This window comes from Simochromis diagramma, unplaced genomic scaffold, assembly GCF_900408965.1.
Source record: "Simochromis diagramma unplaced genomic scaffold, fSimDia1.1 OVJJ01000517.1, whole genome shotgun sequence".
NCBI classification, from domain to species: Eukaryota; Metazoa; Chordata; class Actinopteri; order Cichliformes; family Cichlidae; genus Simochromis; species Simochromis diagramma.
In genome coordinates, this window is record NW_024387173.1 from 1,568,645 (window position 1) to 1,576,282 (window position 7,638).

General features: G+C 39.4%; 1 long non-coding RNA gene across 1 annotated transcript; it reads right to left on the reverse strand.

Moving 5' to 3' along the window:
- Positions 1 to 4,913: 4,913 nt before the first annotated feature.
- Positions 4,914 to 5,839, reverse strand: LOC120744745. The gene is made up of 2 exons (XR_005698452.1): positions 5,719 to 5,839; positions 4,914 to 5,254 (listed from the first exon to the last, which is right to left on the reverse strand). It is a non-coding gene; the product is annotated as an uncharacterized LOC120744745 (long non-coding RNA).
- Positions 5,840 to 7,638: the final 1,799 nt, after the last annotated feature.

Sequence of the window (7,638 nt, forward strand, 5' to 3'; positions counted from 1 at the left end):
TCCTGTGGATTTTCACCTAGTGCCATTTTATCTAACATGTTTTGTGCCTCTGCATAAAGACCAAATTGAGGTCTAAACAGATCACAGGATAGTTTAAGGGGGGGGTCGCAGCAGCGGGAGTAGGGGTTGGCTGTGCAGCAGCGGAAGTGGGGGTTGGCTTCAGTATTGATGCTGCTCCAGGGAGTGGTGCATATGGTTGGGGGGGTTGATACTTCTGCCTTTTCTTTTCTTGTTTCTTTTCTTTATTCTCACATCGTCTATCTGCCTCTCGCTTCCATACTTGGAAATATTCTAATTCTTGTGTGCGTTTTCCTTTTTTTTTTTTCCTTAAATCTTTTGTCTGTTCTACTTCTTTCAGTAATGCTCCTTTAAGTTGTGATAGTGCAGATGGGCTACATTTTCCTTCCCAGGCGGAACATTTGATCTTGTTAGGATTTCTCCATCTTTGCACACTAATTTGTCCGGCACCTGGACTTTTTTTTTTTTTTTTTTTTTTTAAAACCACTGTTCGTCAACAGTAAACTTAGTGGGCTGATTACTATGGGCAGAAATCTGTGCCATCAGAAACTGAATTTGAATAAGTTCAATTTGAATTGCTCAGATTGAATCTGAATTGTAACTTGAATAAATGCTTTTGAAAACTGAATTTGAATTAGTCTAATTTGAAATTGAATTTATGGTTTGAAAATGATCATCACTAAATTGAAATTGAATTTTATATTTTGAAAATGAATTGATTTGCTTTGAAACTGCATTTTATCCTTTAAAAATTCAGCGCTCGAATAATTTCAGTTTCACTTCTCACCATTCAGTTTCAGTTCTACAATTCAATTTCAGTTCCAAAATTCAGTTTTTTGGAACTTACATCCGGTTCAAGCGCAGATTAATAGAACTACGTTTTACTAGCGGACCGAAAGTGTTACCGACGGGAATCTACAGCGTCTTGAGCTGAATTAAGACTTCAGAAGTCATTCGTCATGTCGAATGACCAGCGGATGAACTCTCAGGTTGGTAATAAATGTATTACATGTATAAGAACAAGCGTCATGTTAACAAATGATAGCCGTACAGTAGCTTTTATGCTTATTGTAGCTGCTAGCTAAAAACGGTAATTTAGCGTAGTTTGCCCTGAATTCAGCTTTGACAACAAATATGATCGACTGTTTCTAGTAGAATTCCAAAGTTGTCATCTTGTACCCTCTCAGAGTACCCCCTCTGTATGCTTACAGAGACCCCTACAGTAGGGAAACATGCAAAACGGTGCCCAAACCTTTGTATTTTAGCTTTATTTATCCCTTACACAGCATCCAACTCTTTAGCTAACTTAATAACTTTAGCTAAAGTGAATAGTTAGTCTAATTCATTAGTGCAGCATTACTGGATCACCTCTGTTTGAAGTGATATAATGTGATATACAACTATCACTGAAACAGCAAACTTTGTAAATAAACAACACTTCTCATTCTCTAAACGTTTGGCCACAGCTGTAGATTACACTATCAGTGCTTGTTCACTCTTGACAATAATAACATTTCTAAATTTACTTTGTGCATTTACAGGTAAACAATATCTAATATTTTATCTAAATGACTGCTTTGTCTTTGAAAAGGGTGAAGAGCCTGAGGCCGGTGACAGTCCAGTTCTACTCTAAGTACATCCTTACAGTGGCTCACAGGACAAGGCTACATTCCTGTCCTGCCAGAAGAGAAGAGAAACTTCAGAGTCTTCATGCAGTTCAACCACACCTGTCATATTCCATATGACAGGGGTCTCAAACTCCAGTCCTCAAGGGTCAAAGTGTCATGCAACTTTTCCATGCCCTCGAGGACTGGAGTTTGAGACCCCTGCCGTATGGTGTTCATGCTGTTTTCTACCCCACAGTTACAGCATGTCTGACTGCCTGTTCAGCATATGCAAAAATATATGATGAGTTTAAGCATGTGATGACTAAGGCCTTCCATTATGGTGTTTGTCATCACATGTCACAGACATCTAGATGATCATTTGGAATAAACTAAAAACTTGTTACTTCATCTTTTATCTTTATTATTATTCTTATTTTACACTTTTCATTGTTAGGCATTAGGTTTATTTGTAGTAGTCCTTTACAACGTCTTTCCCTCTTCCATGTTACTGTGTCAGCTTGTCAGCATCTATTTGGGTTTGGAAGTTGAACAGAAAGTAAGGAAATCCAAAGTGCCATTAAAACCAGGAGAGGTTCTTATATTTCAGAAGAAGGGATTAATTCAAAAGAAATGACCTCAATGCCATATTTTATTTAGGAACCCTAGAGAGCACTTTGCAAAATAACACATTCTTATAATTTCACCCTCAGATGAGCCAAGCTACGACTGTCAGGGAAGGTGATGTAGGTACAGAGCATATGAGAGTGGTTAAGTTAATGTCTCTTGTCTAGATGAAGGCACAAGAGGGATCGATGGCAAGGCGTAGAGATTCAGTATCTTCAGTGGACACTCCATTTCTGGCACAAAACACCTGTAAAAGATGGTCGATTTAGGAGGTGACCCGACAACTTCAGCCTGTCAAACATATTAATAGAGCAGTGTGTTTAAAAAAAAAAAAAAATAATAATAATAATAATATCTAATTAAGCGTGCACTCAGTACCCTAAGAATTATTATGGTAGTTAAACACAGTGATAGTTGTATATCATATTATATCACTTCAAACAGAGATGATCCAGTAATGCTGCACTAATGAATTAGACTAACTATTCACTTTAGCTAAAGTTATTAAGTTAGCTAAAGAGTTGGATGCTGTGTAAGGCATTAATAAAGCTAAAATACAAAGGTTTGGGCACCGTTTTGCATGTTTCCCTACTGTAGGGGTCTCTGTAAGCATACAGAGGGGGTACTCTGAGAGGGTACAAGATGACAACTTTGGAATTCTACTAGAAACAGTCGATCATAGTTGTTTGTCCAAGCTGAATCCAGGGCAAACTACGCTAAATTACCGTTTTTAGCTAACAGCTGCAATAAGCATAAAAGTTACCTTACGGCTATCATTTGTTAACATGACGCTTGTTCTTATACATGTAATACATTTATTATTAACCTGAGTTTATCCGCTGGTCATTCGACATGACGAATGACTTCTGAAGTCTTAATTCAGCTCAAGACGCTGTAGATTCCCGTCGGTAACACTTTCAGTCCGCTAGTAAAACGTAGTTCTATTAATCTGCGCTTGAACCGGAACCGGATGTAAGTTCCAAAAACTGAATTTTGGAACTGAAATTGAATTGTAGAACTGAAACTGAATGGTGAGAAGTGAAACTGAAATTATTCAAGAGCTGAATTTTTAAAGGATAAAATGCAGTTTCAAAGCAAATCAATTCATTTTCAAAATATGAAATTCAATTTCAATTTAGTGATGATCATTTTCAAACCATAAATTCAATTTCAAATTAGACTAATTCAAATTCAGTTTTCAAAAGCATTTATTCAAGTTACAATTCAGATTCAATCTGAGCAATTCAAATTCAAATTGAACTTATTCAAATTCAGTTTCTGATGGCACAGATTTCTGCCCATAGATTACCCATTAAAACAGAACTGCAGAGCTTTCTCTGGTATTAGACTTAAAGAGTGGTTATTGACACGCCCTTCTACTCCAGCTATTCTGAAGCGGTGTCAATTTTATGAGGCGGAACTCAACCATTCTCTTTTGTCACCAGTACTTCAGCTACTGACAGGAAATAAAATGACAATAACAATGAGTGTGATTCAGCAACGTATTGTGCTGTTTAAATCAATTCACTCTCAACACAAAAAAAAAAAAAAAAAAAAAAAAAAAAAAAAAAAAACACCCCACACTTATACAAACATTTACACAGTCGCGCAGACCTTTTCGGCAGGTCAGTCCTAAAAATTCCCAATTTGAGATCCTTTCGGCGGATTAGTCCTTAAGCTTTTATTTTGAAAATCCTTTTAGCGGATTAGTCCTTAAGCTTTTATTTTGAAAACCCTTTCAGCGGATTAGTCCTTAAAAAATTTTATTTTGCAAATCCGTGCAGTGGATTAGACTAATTACATCCTTTCGGATAAGGCCTAGCATCGTTTTACGCAAGTGTAAGTGAGTGGTTTCTTTACCTCCCCAAGACTCTCTGGCTATGTTGAAAGTCAGCCACTGGATCCCAGCGTCGTGGACCACTTAATGACACTGGCCAGATCCCGAATTTCACGTCTCTGGACTTTCACTCCGAAGAGGCTGTCGACAGACTTTCAGTGCAGTTTCCACGACGCCAGAACACAGCGGCCGATGCTTCCTCATCCGGCTCGGAGGACCAAGAAAATGTGAGGAGAAAGTTGTTAGAAGGCAAAGACACTTACAACTCAGATATCTATTTTTTACATGCGCATGGGCGGTCACTGCTCAACCGATGTGACACAGAAAAACTGCCCAGGGCATTCAGAACATCCTTTATTTATACTTAAAGCAAGTTTCCACAGCAGTAGGAGTGGCATGTATGGAACTGCTAATTTTTCCTAAGGAGAAAACCTTTTGCTTATCTGCTGAAAAAGGAGGTAACTTTGTATGTATAGAAATTCAGACATTCCCATAAAAGGAGAGAAAGAGAGGGAGAGCGCCAGATTGTCTGTTTAAAACAGGAGGTAGTATCGTATGTCACCGCATTCCTCTACACATATGGCTTCAATCTCTCTTCCTGTGTTGGTTCCAATTCACAAGCTCTTCTTCCTTTAAATGAAGCTACAACTAAGCATAATCACGAAATTAAAAATCTTTCATCAGTTACGTTGAAACCAAGCACATGTAACGCAAAGTTATTTAAGGACTAGTTTATGTCAATGGATGAATTTACTGACTGACGCGCAGAAGAAATAGTTCTTTATGGAGCCTAGATGGTGTGAATGATGAGACCAAAGACTGCAATGTCTTGTACCAAAAATATATTGCATAAATAGGGGAAAGGGGAATTGGAACAAAATAATTAATACAACACACAACGTAAATGTCCACAATTAAATAATAAATCAATGCTGTGATTTTTCTGTGCAAGAGTCCTTTTGCTAAGAGTCCTTTTTTCTGGTCCTTTTCTTTTTAAAGTTCACTTTTAAGGTATTCCTCCTTAGGGTCCAGCTTCATACAATGGGAAATATGTCCGTAATCCAAAGACGGCTAAGTGGGGGAAAAGAGGGGAAAACAAAGGATGGTCCTACCGGCTCGCCACTTCAATATGAAGAAGATCAATTCAAAGGGGGAAAAAAAACCTGACCTGTAGGTCAGAAAAATGTCCATTAGCACATCAAGTTCACTTCAGTTTACCGGTAAACAAATATATTCTTCTGCAAGTCTAGGTAACAATGCAAATCATAAATCATCATCATCAATGTACAACAGTTAAATCATTAATCATCTTGGCTACGTAGCTTAATCTATACATTCCAGTAGAGTTCGCTACAAACAATACAAAAACAACAATAAAGAAAAACAACTGTCTAACAGACAGCATAGCCGAATTCAAGGCAACACATAACAATAATCATTCATTCAATCGCACTTTGTTTCAAAGTAAGCCCATAAAAATGCTTAAGTAAATAAAAGTGTTCAAAAACAGCGGTTTTTGAACCGAAGTTCTGCTCGCGGTGGGAACGCTGCCGCACAAAGTCATTTTTTAATCGCGAAAACGATCGGCTGGTTACTGACAACCAAAGGTTGAAAGATATTAAGGACACTTACCGCTGAGTTTAAAGTTTAAAGATGAATTGAAGAGAGAAAACGCTTTGTTTTCCAATACCGCTCTAAATGCCATAAGCTCACAGCCACAGCAGGAGTCGAACCCGGAAGTATCCCTCCACAGCCGTTTTCAGAGTTGCCGCGACGTGAAAGGAGCCAATCAGAAGAGGGACCTCAAATCAGCTGACGTGGGTCATGTGACAGGGAGTAGTTGATATGGGTTACACACACCATTGTTTTTCTTGTGACATTACCAATAAGTTTGATGTGTCACATGGCCCTCTTCCTATTAAAAAAACAATAGTACCATGGTCACCACCCATCTTGAGGAGTTTGCCCCCTCACATATACTAATGTGCCACAAACAGGACTTTAATATCACCAACCATTCTGTTAGATTATAATATTATTTTATGCCATGTTATACCCTTAATTAAAGGTTGTGAATTATTATGTACAGTGGGGCAAAAAAGTATTTAGTCAGCCACCGATTGTGCAAGTTCCCCCACTTAAAATGATGACAGAGGTCAGTAATTTGCACCAGAGGTACACTTCAACTGTGAGAGACAGAATGTGAAAAAAAAATCCATGAATCCACATGGTAGGATTTGTAAAGAATTTATTTGTAAATTAGGGTGGAAAATAAGTATTTGGTCACCTCAAACAAGGAAAATCTCTGGCTCTCACAGACCTGTAACGTCTTCTGTAAGAAGCTTTTCTGTCCCCCACTCGTTACCTGTATGAATGGCACCTGTTTGAACTCATCATCTGTATAAAAGACACCTGTCCACAGCCTCAAACAGTCAGACTCCAAACTCTGCCATGGCCAAGACCAAAGAGCTTTCGAAGGACACCAGGAAAAGTATTGTAGACCTGCACCAGACTGGGAAGAGTGAATCTACAATAGGCAAGCAGCTTGGTGTGAAAAAATCAACTGTGGGAGCAATCATCAGAAAATGGAAGACATACAAGACCACTGATAATCTCCCTCAATCTGGGGCTCCACGCAAGATCTCATCCCGTGGGGTCAAAATGATGATGAGAACGGTGAGCAAAGATCCCAGAACCACACGGGGGGACCTGGTGAATGACCTGCAGAGAGCTGGGACCAAAGTAACAAAGGTCACCATCAGTAACACACTACAACGGCAGGGAATCAAATCCCGCAGTGCCAGACGTGTTCCGCTGCTGAAGCCAGTGCATGTCCAGGCCCGTCTGAAGTTTGCCAGAGAGCACATGGATGATACAGCAGAGGATTGGGAGAATGTCATGTGGTCAGATGAAACCAAAGTAGAACTTTTTGGTATAAACTCAACTCGTCGTGTTTGGAGGAAGAAGAATACTGAGTTGCATCCCAAGAACACCATACCTACTGTGAAGCATGGGGGTGGAAACCTCATGCTATGGGGCTGTTTTTCTGCCAAGGGGACAGGACGACTGATCCGTGTTAAGGACAGAATGAATGGGGCCATGTATCGTGAGATTTTGAGCCAAAACCTCCTTCCATCAGTGAGAACTTTGAAGATGAAACGAGGCTGGGTCTTCCAACATGACAATGATCCAAAACACACCGCCCGGGCAACAAAGGAGTGGCTCCGTAAGAAGCATTTGAAAGTCCTGGAGTGGCCTAGCCAGTCTCCAGACCTCAACCCCATAGAAAATCTGTGGCGGGAGTTGAAAGTCCGTGTTGCTCGGCGAAAGCCCCAAAACATCACTGCTCTCGAGAAGATCTGCATGGAGGAATGGGCCAAAATACCAGCTACTGTGTGTGCAAACCTGGTAAAGACCTATAGTAAACGTTTGACCTCTGTTATTGCCAACAAAGGTTATGTTACAAAGTATTGAGTTGTATTTTTGTTATTGACCAAATACTTATTTTCCACCCTGACTTACGAATAAATTCTTTACAAATCCTACCATGTG